At 35.6% G+C, this 14993-nt stretch overlaps 1 pseudogene; it reads right to left on the bottom strand.

The window, feature by feature from the left end:
• Window positions 1-244: 244 nt before the first annotated feature.
• LOC102990882 (60 kDa heat shock protein, mitochondrial-like) lies at window positions 245-1914 on the bottom strand (annotated as a pseudogene).
• Between the last annotated feature and the right edge of the window lie 13079 nt (window positions 1915-14993).

Raw genomic sequence — 14993 nt, 5'->3', positions numbered from 1 at the left:
GTACAAATGTCTATTCAAAAATACAAAATAAATTATCTGTAGGCATGGACAATGACAGCAGTAAACCATTCTATGTTGTCAACTGAAACCAGTAACTGATGGTTATAGTGATTTTCTTAAACATCAGCCAGCTTTTTCTTCAGTCATCTCCTTCAACTGACCTCTCTTAAAGTTATTAGTGAGGAACGCTGCCTCGAGCTTCCTCTCACAGCTCATTAATGATGGTAAAGCCCTATTCTAGGAATTAGAACATGCTACCTCCCATCCCACCCATTCCGCCCATTCCAGGATCCTTTTCTTTAGGAATTTCTGTGACTACCACTTCTGCTGTAGTTAACAGAGAGGCCACTCCAGCAGCATCCAGTAATGCAGTTCTTACAACCTGAGTTGGATCAATGATTCCTTTTTCCACCATATTCACAAAATCTCCAAGCATAGCATGATAACCAACTTCTGAAGAACTTTGAAAAATTTTCTCAACTATCAATGATCCTACGACACCTGCATTCTTAGCAATCGTCATGGCAGGAATTTTGAGTGTTTTTTTAAATAATTTCTATACCAATTTTTTGATCTTCATTCTCTGGAGTTATTGAATCCAAGGCTGGAAGGCACCGAAGCAGGGCACAGCCCCCTCCCAAAACAATGCCTTCTTCAACAGCAGCTCGTATAGCATTAAGAGCATCTGTAACTCTGTCTTTCTTTTCATTCACTTCAACATGATTTGTCCCACCAACCTTTAGCACAGTAACACCATCTGAGAGTTTTGCCAGACGTTCATTCAGTTTTTCCTTTTCATATTCACTAGTTGTAATATCAACTGCTCGATGATTTCTTGAATACACTTTTCAATTTGAGCCTTGTCATCTTTTCCTTTCAAGAGCATGACATCATCTTTGGTCACAATGACCTCTCCAACTTTTCCTAAGTCATGAGGCTGAATATCTTCAAGATTTAGAGTTAGTCCTTCTTCTCCAAATACTGCACCACCAGTAGCAATAGCCATGTCTTTAAGCTGGTTCTTTCTATTGTCACCAAGACCTGGAGCTTTGACTGCTAAGAGCTTCTCCATCCATATCTTCAGCAATTATGACCAAGGGCTTACGGTGAGTATTGGCAATTTCAAGAGCAGGAACAATGGACTGGACACTAAAAATTTTCTTTTCACTTAACAGAACATAGGAATTCACATTTCTGACCTTTTGATGTATTAATAAAGTATGGAGAGATATACCCTCTATCAAACTTCATGCCTTCAATAATTTTTAATTCATTATTCAGTGTTTTTCCATCCTTTACTGTGATAACGCCCTTTCTTCCAAACTTTTTCATCGCATCAGAAATGATGTTGCCGATTTCTTTGTCTCCATTTGCAGAAATCGTAGCAACCTGGGCGATCTCTTCTGGGGTTGTCACAGATTTAGACTGCTTCTTAAGTTCAGCAATTACAGCATCAACAGGTAACATCACACCTCTCCTGATTTCCACTGGATTAGCACCTTTGCTAATCTTCTTGAAGCCTTCCTTGGCAATGGAGTGTGCCAGTACAGTAGCAGTAGTGGTGCCATCCCCAGCCTCTTCGTTTGTGTTATTGGCAACATCTTGAACAAGTTTCGCGCCAATATTTTTATATTTATCTTTTAAGTCAATGGACTTTGCAACAGTCACACCATCTTTTGTCACTTTGGGACTTCCCCAACTCTGTTCCATAATCATCGTCCTTCCCTTTGGCCCCATAGTAACGTCTACAGCATCAGCTAAAAGGTCTACACCTTGAAGCATTAAGGCTCAGGCATCTGCACCAAATTTTACATCTTTGGCATAAGCCCGAGTGAGATGAGGAGCCAGTGCCCTGGACACTGGCCTAATCTGGCGAAGGACTGAGGACAATCGAAGCATTTCTGGGGCAGTGGCATGGCTAGTGGGCGATGAGACAGGCCGTCGGTGGCGAGTGAGGGACACAGCCGAGAAGACCATTTAACATTTCTTTTAGGATTGGTTTAGTATTGATGAATTCCTTTAGTTTTTGCTTGTCTGAGAAGTTCTTTCTTATCTTTACTTCAATTCTGAATTATAATTTTTCTGGGTAGAGTATCCTAGGTTGTAGGTTTTCTCCTTTCAGCACTTTAAATATATCATGCCACTCCCTTCTGGTGTGTAAAATTTCTGCAGAAAAATCAGCTGATAGCCTTGGGGGATCCTTTATATGTGACTCTTTTTTTTTTTTTTCTCTTGCTGCCTTTAGAATTCTCTTTTTATAACTTTTGCCATTTTAATTATGATATGTCTTGGTATGGGTCTCTTTGGGTTTATCTTGTTGAGGACCCTCTATGCTTCCTGTATATGGGTATCTATTTCCTTCTTTAGGTTCAGGAAATTTTCAGCCATAATTTTATCAAATATATTTTGACCCTTTTCTTTCTTCTCCTTCTGGAACCCCTACAAAATGAGTTAGTATGCTTGATGTTGTCTTAGGAGTCCCTTAAACTGTTCTTATTTTATAATTTGTCTTTCTTTTTGTTCTTCTGATTGGGTTATTTCCATTATTCTGTCTTCCAGAATACTTATGCATGTTTCTGTATCACCTAGTCAGCTATTAATTCTTTCTAGTGTGTCTTTCATATCAGTTATTGTATTCTTCAACTCTGACTGGTTCTTTATATTTTCTAGTTGTTTGTTAAAATTCTCTTTGTGTTCATCTATTCTTTTCCTTAGTTCAGTACTATTCTTATTACAATTTCTTTGAACTCTTCATCTGCTAAATATGTATCTGTTTCATTAGTTGTTTTTTCAGTTGTTTTCCTTTGTTCTCTATGAAATTAGGTGGAATAGTTACCTATCCCAGTCTCAAAAGGGAGAGTTGTGTGAGAACGTCCCTATGCAGTCTGCCTGTGCCCAGTGGTTTTGGTGGGAGAGCTGGATCCGAAGTGAGCATGAGTCACATGTACCCCAGGGAGTACTGGCAGTTAGGTGGGGATGAAGATCTAGGAGCTAGAGTTGGAACAAGGTGTGAGTCAGGGCTTCTCCTATGTTCATTGGCCAACACTGTCCTATTGGGAATGGGGTTGAGTCCCAAGGTGCTGGCAGAAGCCCTGAGGTTTGGATCTGAGCTGGTTCCATTCCCTCTAAGTATCCACTCTCCCCGCTCTCAGCATCAGCACATTCACTCCAAAGGGGATCACCACGGGAGCAAGAGGGGCCAGAGCTGGAAACTGGTGCAGTTTGGGGTGTGTGTTAGGGTGGTCTTGGCACACCATTCAGCGTTCCAAACCACTCCCCATCTGCTGTCTTCATGAGCACCAATGATGGCCACCCTTTCTCTGTTCAGGTGTGGTACTGGGTCCATGCTGGCTCTTTCCCTCTCAACTGCACATTCTCCTTGGTAACAGCAGCCTTTTCCCTAGTGAGGAGCTGGTGGGAGCTAGAGGATCCAGATCAGATACTCCATGTGAGTCAGGGCACATGCTGTGCAGTCATAGGAAACCACCATAACAGTTTCAATCTGCTTCCTCTGCCTTGTTTCGGGAGTAAGCAAGCATGTGCACAGTCTTCATAAGCAGAGTCTAGGTTTCTTACAGCCCTCCTATTAATCCCACTGATTTTCAAACCAGCTAAGTAGACTCATCTTCCTGGTGTTGAACCCCAGGGCTGTGGAGCCCAATATGTGGTTCAAACCACTTACCCCTCAGAGAGGATCTACTAGCACACGTAATCTCCCTCCTATTGTTTGTCCCCTCCTTTGGGCACTGGTCCTGACCTGATTGCTTCTCTTCCCTTCCTATCCAGCTCCATGCGGATGTTTCTTTACAACATTGTTTGTATGAGTCTTTCTGCTAGTCTCCAGTTTGTTTTCAGTGAGAATTGCTTCACATGTAGATTTTTTTTTTTTAATGTGTCATGATGGCAAGAAAGCTCCGTGTCCTCCTACTCCACCATCTTGACACCCTACCTCTATAATTTCCCATTTTAGAGATTATAGAACTGAGGCTCGGAGAATTGAGAAACCTGCTCAGGATTATGTAGTCACAAAGTGACAGACTGGAACTTGAAGCATCTTTCTTAGTGTTTTATTCTCTAATGTATGTGTATAATATTAGAGTGGTACAGGCTGGGTCATATAGGTTATATTAATAATTTTGATCTTTATTTTAAGGAAACAAAGAGGCCATTTACAAGATTTTAAATAGAGGACTAATTCATCTAATATGATTCATTTCAATTCAGTTTAAAAGATCTCATTTTATGTGGAGAATAAAGAACAGATTACAGGAAAGTATAAATGTATCTGAAGAGTTCAGTATAGTGGGTGTGAGTGGTGTTTACTTGGTGAAATTGGAAAAGAAAACAGAAACAGCTGAGATAGATTTATCAGGAAAAAAACTTACCAGATAGAGGAAATGGTGGGAAGAGAGAAGAGAGCTAGAAAAATACAAATTTAAGTTGGAGACCATTAACCACACCAAAGTGTCAGTTTCCTCTGGTCCTCCCTTTATAAAGAATCCACCCATTGCTGGTGTAGTGTGCATAAAGTATTTTTTGTTTACAAATGAACATATACATATATATGTGTGTGTGTATATATATGTATCTATATCTATCTATCTATCTATCTATCTATCTATCTATCTATCTATCTATATATATATACAGAGAGAGAGAGAAAGAGAGAGAAAGAGAGCCTTGTTTTCTCTACTAGCACTTTATTTTCTAAATCATCTTTTTTTTTTTTTTTTTTGCTACCTCCTATGTTTATGCTTTCTATAAGATCTACGTTTTGAATACCTATGACTTACATGTTGACCTTCTAATCTACTTTCATTATCTGGTTGATGATATCTTGTTTTCATCTCATATCTAGATAAGTATAGCATTTGGCAGATTTGCCTCGATGAGCTAAACTTTTGTTAGTGGTAATTAATCACCATTATTCCTCTTTCATTATATTCCAGATAATTCCCTCTCAGCTTCTGCCCTTGATCTATCTAGTGGTCCTAGTTCCTGCTTTACATATGAGTTAGACATTAACCATAGATTGAAAAAAATCTAATATTGAATAGTTATGCTTTTAATTTTCAAACTAAAAGAAGGTACTTCCATTGAATTAAAATGGAAAAGTATAAAAGTGTTTTTTTTTTTAATTTCACTTTTAGAGTTTGCTCCTAGTTATTTCTCATGAGTAGTTCTATGAGAATGAGAGTTTTATTGACATTATATATGGTCCTCCCTCAGTACCAGCTAATACTGTTTTGGTAAATAATTGTGGATTTAGGTTCAGTTATGATTTTGGACAAACATGTAACAAATAGCACAATTACACACTCATATTTTATAGGAGACTGCATATGATGTCACACAAATGTACAATGAGTCTAGTTTCAACCTAATTCAGATGGACTTAAATATATCCAATTATTTTCCATCCATATACTTGTCAAATATATGTGAAATATACAAAAAGTATATGATTTTTCCATTAGTGTTTTCAACCACAAAATAGAATTGTATATTTTTAAATTCATGTTTTCTAACAAATTTCTTCAGAATACGTGCATAATAGGGAATGAAGCTTTGTGTAACAGTCTATATCATAGCATAATGTGTTGGGTGTAAAACAAATTGTACTTCTTCAACTGTGCCTGTTGTGGACACATACAAACATGGAGAAAAAATTTTGAGTTTGAGCTAGGTGTTCTGCAATATGACAAATAGGGTCAAACTGCTAAGCTTTCAAACAGTCATTTCCCTTAATTATAGCTTGAAGGAAAACAAAAGAATTATGGAAACAATTCGTTAGCCTGTTATGGTGGATATCAGATAACGTTACATTTGTCGTGTTCTGCTGACTTGAACTTATCAAGACTTGAGTGTACCTTTTTATTTTTTTCCTGAAGCTCTGCTACACAACAGATGGGATGTCTAACATCCTTTTCTATTTAAAACATACAAGTTCTAATCAACAGGAGGGTTTAAAATGTTAAACCAGCCAGCCGTAAGAAATGTGTCATGCAGTTTCCTGTCATTCTAATTAATTAGATAGCATTATTTGTTGTCCCCAATGAAGCTAACTGAGCTCAATGCTGGGATAATAGCTTCATTCTTATCAAAGGTTTGTTTTCACATTATTGGCTTAGATTGAGCAAAAATCAAATATGCCAAGATTACGCCAAATGCGTGAGAACTATGATTTATATATGAGACTGACATGTTTAACCTTTTCTGAAGATAACATAAATATTTTAACAATTTAGAATTCTTTTACTTGGAAATCATACTTTCTCTAATATCATATCTCTCTCATTTTCAAAATGTATTATAATATTTTGTGGCAAGATTTTTCTACTCTGTTATAGTTTTCAATTATATTTATCAAGACAGTATCTTCTCAGTACTACAACTGGCCTATTATTGTATGCTATTCATGTTCTTAAACTACTGATTCAAATAAATGTTATGTAAATTGTTAATTAGTGTGCAATCCATAAATAAAATAATTTATGGAATTTCTGCCTTAATTACTGGGAAACAAATGAACACAAAATAGTGAAAATCTGGAGACAATTTAGTAGACAATCTAAGTTAAAATATTTAATATTATTCTGAAAGATATCATTATAAATTGGAAGAGATATGTTTAGTAAAAGAATAATGACAATAGATAATTAAGCAAAAGTGAGAATACTAATTCTAGTATATGATTCCCGCAAATATATTTGGACCCTTGAACCATTATGAATATTTACCTATCATCATCACTCTTAAAATGTCTACACATCCAAAAACTCTCACTAATTATGTTTTTTCTTTTCTCCCCAATAATTGTTTTGATATTTTCTATGAATTTATTAAAATAAAAACCTCAGTTAAACTAATTAAATTTATGTTTAGAAAGTCCAAAGGCATATACTTTATAAAGAGTTAAAATAAGCTCTTATTTCTGTAAGGAAAAATATTAATGTTGATTTTAATGGTTGAAATAGTCTCTAATAATAAATAAGTTCTAGCACACATTTGTTAAGGCTCTAAGAAATTGGTATACTAATCACAACATCTAAAAGTAACTGGCACCTGTAATACATGGTAAAAGATACAAGAAAACTCCTTTTATTATTGTCTGGAAAAAATCTTCGTCCCCTACTGGGCCATAATTAGGTATGCATTTGGTAGAGATATGTGCTTTGTCTTTGATAGCACTTCAAAATTATCAGCAACCAGTGCTTTCTCTTCATTTCTTTCAGTTGAAAACCTACTTGTTTTTCAGAGTCCACATAAATTTTGTTCATAGAATCTTCTTCCATTCCTACAGTTTTAATTAAACTCTACCTTGCATAACATTTTCAAGCCCAGTTTTAACATTTTGTTTGTTCTTGTATTTCAGTGCTGTAATATCTATTAGGCAAGGGATTGGCAAACTTTTTCTGTGAAGGATTGGAGAGTGAGCATATTAGGTTTTGCAGGCCATTCGATTTCTGTTACAACTATTCAACCTTGTCATTGTGGACTGAACAAGCATCTACAGAAAACACATAACATAAGAACAATGACTGTATTCCAATAAAAAATTAATTTACAAAAATAGGTGGTGAAGTAGATTTGGCCCACAGGCTGTAGTTGGCTGACCTCCATATTAGACTGTAAGCTCCCTGAGGGAAGAGACCATGCCTTCTTCATCTTCTTTACCACATTGGGTTTGTCACAGTTATTTCCACATTTTAGGGCCTTGAAAATTCATTATTGAATTAATGAAAGGACAGACCCATGACTACAGTGTAGAGTTTGGACAGTCATTTGTATAAGTGGTAAGGAGTAGAGAAAGTGAAAAACAGGAAAGTGAAAGAAATAAAAGAAATCAGAAGTAAAAAAATAAATAAATAAAATCACCAATTTGCCATTTTAAACTACTTTTCTTGTTCAGAAGTAATATCACAACCCCCAAAATGATTTAACAATGATTATAGTGTAATTTACTATGTTAATGAAAACTCAAGGTCCTTTTCATAAGGAACACACAATAAGGCTGGGTAGAAAAACTTGTTATCTTAAGTGAATTTATTAAGTGTTTAACACAGATCCATTGTAACACAGCAAAGTATGGAGTACTTCTCCTGAGTTTCAAAGAGGAATTGACCTGTGCTCCAGTTCTTAGGAATGAGAAGATTCCTGAAGATCAGCACAGTTAGCCTTCAGGATTACAGAAAGTAGGTCTCTAACTTTAAAAAATATTGAAATAACTGCTGTTTCAGTTATTCACAGTGATTCCTACCAATTTACTTGAAAGCAAAATTTGACCAGACCATGCTAGAATAAGGATACTCCTCTGATGATGAAGAATTTGATATATTTCATAATTATCTTCTCATTTAATAAAGAACAAATATAAACAGATAATATGGAAAGAAGATTGGAAAACCTCAAATTTGTAGACAAAGGTAAATTTAGATCATTCCCTCAGGGTAGCACAGATTTTCTGGGATAAGTGGCAGACTGAGATTTTTTTTTTTTTTTAATAGTATCAGTGCCAACACTGAGATAGGTATATTCTTACCATAGGATTACACAGAGAGAGATAAAGGCATAGTCGGGAAATGTTGAAAAGCATTTGATACTTGCCTTAAAATTTTTTTTCAAAGAATGTATCTATTAAAATAATTGTTATACTACCTTTGACTATTTTTGACACCAACTGTGAATTGACTCACTGACAGTAAAACAACCCAGACTGTTTTTTATACTTTTAGAGCCCGGAATTAAGACCAGCATGTAGAAACACAAAGTGGGTAGAGTTCCCTCATATAGGCGACAAATAGGAGATGCATTAGTTTTCTATTGTTTCATAACAAATGATGACAAACTTAACAATAGCCATTTATTAGCTCACAATTCTGTAAGACATAAGTTTGGCATGACATGGTTAAGTTTTCTGCTCAGGGTATCACAAGCCTGAACTCAAGATGTTGTCCAGGCTGAGTTGTTGTCTGGGAGGCTCAGGGGAAAATTTCACTTCCAAGTTAATTAATGATTGGCAGAAATCAGTTTCTTGTAGCTGTAGGACTGAGGTCTCCATTTCCCTGACAGCCTTTGGATGAGGATTGCTCTTAGCTGATAGAAGCTGCCCCTTTCCATTAGCAACTTAGAACCAGGGTGTCTGCTTTCTTCCAGAGTAGGCAAAGTGTATCTTTCTGACTTCATCTCTGTGATCAGTTGGAGGAAACTCTGCTTTTAAGGGTTTAAATACGCCTGTGAATAAGTCAGGCCCATCCAGATAAACTTCCTAGTTGAAGGTCAACTGAGCTTTATAACATAACCTAATCACAGGAGCAAAAGCCATCAAATTCACAGTCCCAGGGATTGTGCAGGGTGCCATTCTAGATTCTATTTACCACAGGGAAGAAGCACAGGACTTTGGAGTGGAGCACTGGTCTTTACATCTCAGCTCTGATGATTTATAATAATGTGATGTGGAGAAAGTCATTTGATTTATCCTTTCCTTATCCTCATTGTTTGTAAAATTGGTAAAATGCTGTTGCAGTGATGAGTTATTATCGTATTAACTCTTCAATACATGTTAGCTATTTTCATTAATTTACAAGAATATCTAGACATGTTGGAGAAGGGGTGGTGTGAACGAATGTTTCGGAATCAATCTATACCTTTAAATAAGCTTGAGATGAGGTAAATATGTTTGTTCTTCTCTCAGTGTATTTCAGTTCCCTTGACTCTACCCTCCATCATGGCAGTATCTTGTAGTCTTAAAATTTTGCAATTAAAAATACACATTTTTGGTACAATTTAGCACCTAAACATCACCAAGGCAAACACTTCAACTAATATATCTGAAAAAACAGTGCTCTTTTATAGTGGTGGGGGAAAAACTGGCTATTGGATTTATTGGGGAGCAGTACATCCATCTCCAAAGGTTAAAAAAATAGAGAGAACATTCTAAGGTTAACAGTAAGTTTATCTGAAATTTACTTTATGCATTAAATTTATATAAATGTGCCTGAATATGATGTATCTTCACTTATAAATTGATCCATCTACACAAGCCAAACTTGAACAATTCAACAGCCCGATCATTTTGACCACATAAAAATGCATTTCTATAGCATCAACTACTGCAGTTATCACCTGTCTTTCCACTCTTCCTTTCAGAATTGACCCTTCCCAACTTTATAAAACTGGCTGCTGGTCTGATCAAAACATGTGTACTTTTTTAGTATCTGATTATCAGTTTTCTTCAAGGAAAGCAATTTCTCCTCTCTACTGAAGTTCTGCTTTATTCTCTGTGACTCCTGTTCCCTACTGTGGTTATAGCCTGAGGGAGTTTAAAGAGCATGAGATTTGCAACTAGAAACCTACGGGTTGGAATGCTGTGGTGTCTAAACTCCCCTTTATTCCAGCACCAGAGACTTGACTTGATTAGCTGGTGAGCTGGGAATTTGTGGCCTGTTGATAGTTAACCCTGATGTTGATTCCCAGCATCTGTTGATTTAATAGTAAAAACTTGGCTAAAGAATAACTGCTCTTACATCTACATTTGCTAAACTCTGTTTCCCTATTAGGGTACCCTCTTTCTATCTATGGTCAGTTCATATTTTTTAGGGTGGCAATTTCTCAATGTTAGATTAGATTTCTCCAATCTGTTTCAGCCAAACACCTTGTCCTATCCCAGGGGATGATTTGCCATCACATTTCAGCCCTGCTGGGCTCTTTAGTCCATTGTTCTTATAGATGCTGTGCATATTTTTGTCTAGAGAAGCATTAATAAGTGTAGCCTAACTGCACACAATTAAATTAAAGAGAAACAATAGTGACATAAGAGCAGATAAAACTATACTCTGCATTATTCTTGTTCATTGGTGAAACACTAAAATATTTTGTTTGTTTACTGGGGGAGCTGTTAAATAAAATTTTCAAAATAATTTGTGAAAACCTATCATTGAATTCTGTTAAAGTGGACTAGAACATTGCATAGATTGTATTTTCAATACTGTTGGTTTTGCCCTAGAGTTATGACTAAAGAAATTATTAGCCATTGATGTGATTTATATTAAAATCAAGAGGATCTCTGTGTAGGCACAGGAATTCTTGGCTATATTTCTCAAAATACTGTTCACAGACCACCAGTGGTAATGAACACCTAGAGTGTTTTTAACTTTTTAATGCAAATGTTCAAGTCCCATTGTATTCATACTGAATCATATATTTGGGTTTGGTTAGATCACTAGTTGATCAATCTACATACTGCTTAGGACTATATTGGAAAAAATTCAACAGTCCTGTAATAAAACATTGGAAAAAATATAATCCTGTACTTCTGCCTGACTACAAGTCAATTAATTTGTTACTGCATATTATAGAAAAAATATAAGGTGCAAATTACAGTCATTAAAGATATCCTAAATTTTCAGGAAATTCTACTTTATTCCGAACAGTTATCTCTGTTTTATTATGATGTCAATCATACAAAATAGGAGGTTTTTATATAGATTCCTTGAAAAGGAAATGAAAACATTTAGATATGGCTTGGGTCATGACATAGAACTTTCTGGGATGATCAAAGTTCAAATAATCATATCCACTGGAAAATGACTGTTTCAGCAGTGAGTATCATCCTGTGATATCTTTTTCTTAATTTCAAAATCATACATAAATGTATGTCCTGAAGCCCAGGGTAGAGTTGACCCTGCCTGTGAGCATTAAGTCTCTCCAGCTATAGGCAGAACTGTGATGTGAGGGTAGTATCTTATTGAAGGATTCAGAAAAGATAGGATAGGAATGTATTGCACCATTATAGGTTAGTTTGCACAGAGGAACAAAAATATATACACAGAGCAAACTGTAGCATGAGCAGTTACATAAATGATGCTGATCTATCAAACTTAAAACATCTGAAAGCCAGGACCTTATCTTGTCTCGAAAGGCTTTCTCTGCTTTGGGTTGAAGCCCTCTTCCCAGGTGGAGTTGACATGAGATTTCTTTCCAACATTAATCTCCAATAGCTAGGTAACAAAGGTAAACTCAGTAAAGACATTACTGTCTTCCTGGGGAATTGGAGGGTGAGCTACAATGCCTATGCAGCAAAGCTGAGTAAAACAGAAATAAGAAAGATAAAAAATCACTGGACATATTCTTCCCCCACAAACACATTCTCATTAAATTGCTGCAGCCACAGGATCCCAAAGGAGGAACTGGCAAGAAAAGCACAAATGAAAAAATAAAACCTATTCACAATTTCAATGTTTGTTGAGAAAAAGTAATTACAAAGCCATCAGGCCCAATTACAAAGCACACAGAGTCAATTGTCATAAAGTATTTAGAAAGCCAAGTGGAGAATCCATCTGACCAGTGTCCTTCCATCCAAGGCAACCCAGCTCAGGGGCCTCTCGTCCCTTGTTTATAAAAGTCACACAATGCACTCTATAATTGCACTGCTTGTTCACTCTGCCCTTAAACATTTATCACAGAGAATTAATTCCTCCAGGAGACCTTCTCTTGCTACTCAGAAAAAGCTGATTATTTTCCCCATTCCCATTTCAGGGATTTCCCTGTTCTTTCATAACCCCACTCCTATCCTTCTCTTAACATTATGACCTATGCACATGCCAATCTAAAGTGGCTGCTTGAATTTGCAACAACTAAATACATCATTTGAAATATCATGTGCATTTAGAAATTGAGAGTGATGTTAGAAGATGAATTTCAAAACTCCAGCTCCACCCCCCTGCTTAAAATATGTACAAGTGATAGTATACATATTTTATAAAATAAGAAATGTATATTATTAGTATAAAATATATGTAAATAAAATAAATATATCTATAATATAACTAAATATTATAGATAAAATATATATACTCATGGTATGTGTATATATTATATATATATGCATATATATTATAGTAATTACACTGAAAGCTACATTTTGCAGGTTCTACCTGTTCTGGAATCTAACCTCTAAATAACCTGGTAATGGTTAAAAGAAATATAATGAAATATTGCTTGCAATCATTTATTAGTGCAGTCCCTATTTATTGACATATAATTTTTCTTACTGCTTTCTAAATAATGCTTCAATGAACCACACTATTTCAATTTTGATAGACATCTTAATATTAAGTAGGTTGGGTTCTGCCTCTTTGTTTCTTCTTCAAAATTTTCGTTACTATTTTGGGCTCTTTCTACATCTTTACATATTTTTCATTTCAATTTTTAGTATAAATCTCTGTTTACATTTTGACTAAAATTGTTATGAATTTTACATTTATTACTTAACTAACTAGAAAGGAATTTAATTCTTCCCATAAAGGAACATGATAAATCATGAGTATTAATTCAGGTCTTCTTTTATAAGCTTAAATAAAATATGTATTTTTACTTACTTTTTTTGGTCTTGATATATTGTTCTAATATACATTGCCGGGTGCAGTTTGCTAATAATTTACTAATTTCGTATCTATGTTCAGAAGTGAAATTGGCCTATAATTTTGTGTGCTCAACAAACTTTCTTGTCCCATTTTGGTTTTGAAAGTCATAATACTCTAATAAAATGATTTCTTCTTTTCATAAGACAAGGTTCACTTCTTTCTTTAAGGTTCGATCAAAGTTTCCAGTTAGCACAATCTGGGAAACATAGATGTGAATAGTTATTTAACTTCTATTTTAGTTATTCAAATGAGTATTGATTATTTTTTTAACATCTTTGAGTATAACTGCTTTACAATTGTGTGTTAGTTTCTGCTCTATAACAAAGTGAATCAGCTATACATATACATATACATATATCCCCATATCTCCTCCCTCTTGCGTATCCCTCCCATCCTCCCTATCCTAGCCCTCTATGTGAGCACAAATCACTAAGCTGATCTCCCTGTGCGATGCGGCTGCTTCTCACTAGCTATCTATTTTACATTTGGTAGTGTATATATGTCCATGTCACCCTCTCACTTTGTTCAAGCTGACCCTTCCCCCTCCTGGTGACCTCAAGTCCACTCTCTAGGTCTGCATCTTTATTCCTGTTCTGCCACTAAGTTCATCAAAACCATTTTTTAAAATATATATTCCATGTATATGTGTTAGCATACAGCATTTGTTTTTCTCTTTCTGACTTACTTCACTCTGTATGACAGACTCCAGGTCCATCCAACTCACTACAAATAACTCAATTTAGTTTATTTTTATGGCTGAGTAATATTCCATTGTATATATGTGCCACATCTTTATGCATTCATCTGTCGATGGACCCTTAGTATGCTTCCATGTCCTGGCTACTGTAAATAGAGCTGCAAGGAACATTGTGGTACATGACTCTTTTTGAATTATGCTTTTCTCAGGGCATATGCCCAGTAGAGGAATTGCTGGGTCATATGGTAGTTCTATTTTTAGTGCTTAATGAACCTCCATACTGCTCTCCATAGTGGCTGTATCAATTTACATTCCCACAAACAGGGCAAAAGCATTCCCTTTTCTCCACACTCTCTTCAGCATTTATTGTTTACAGATTTTTTGATGCTGGCCATTCTGAATGGTGTGAGGTGATACCTCATTGAAGTTTTGATTTGCATTTCTCTAATGAATAGTGATGTTGAGCATCCTTTCATGTGTTTGTTGGCAATCTGTATATCTTCTTTGGAGAAATGTCTATTAAGGTCTTCTGACCATTTTTGGATTGGGTTGTTTGTTTTTTTTGATATCGAGCTGCATGAGCTGCTTGTAAACTTTGGAGATTAATCCTTTGTCAGTTGCTTCATTTGCAAATATTTTCTCCCATTCTGAGGGGTGTCTTTTTGTCTTGTTTACATTTTCCTTTGTTGTACAATAGCCTTTGAGTTTCATTAGGCCCCATTTGTTTATTTTTGTCTTTACTTCCATTTCCCTAGGAAGTAGGTCAAAAAAGATCCTGCTGTGATTTATGTCATAGAGTGTTCTGCCTGTGTTTCCTGTAGTTTTATAGTGTCTGGCCTTACATTTAGGTCTTTAATCTTTTTTTAGTTTAT

Source organism: Physeter macrocephalus, chromosome 7, assembly GCF_002837175.3.
Source record: "Physeter macrocephalus isolate SW-GA chromosome 7, ASM283717v5, whole genome shotgun sequence".
Lineage (NCBI taxonomy): Eukaryota > Metazoa > Chordata > Mammalia > Artiodactyla > Physeteridae > Physeter > Physeter macrocephalus.
Note: the sequence above shows the minus strand (reverse complement) of the source record. Positions and strands in the feature narration are given on the sequence as shown.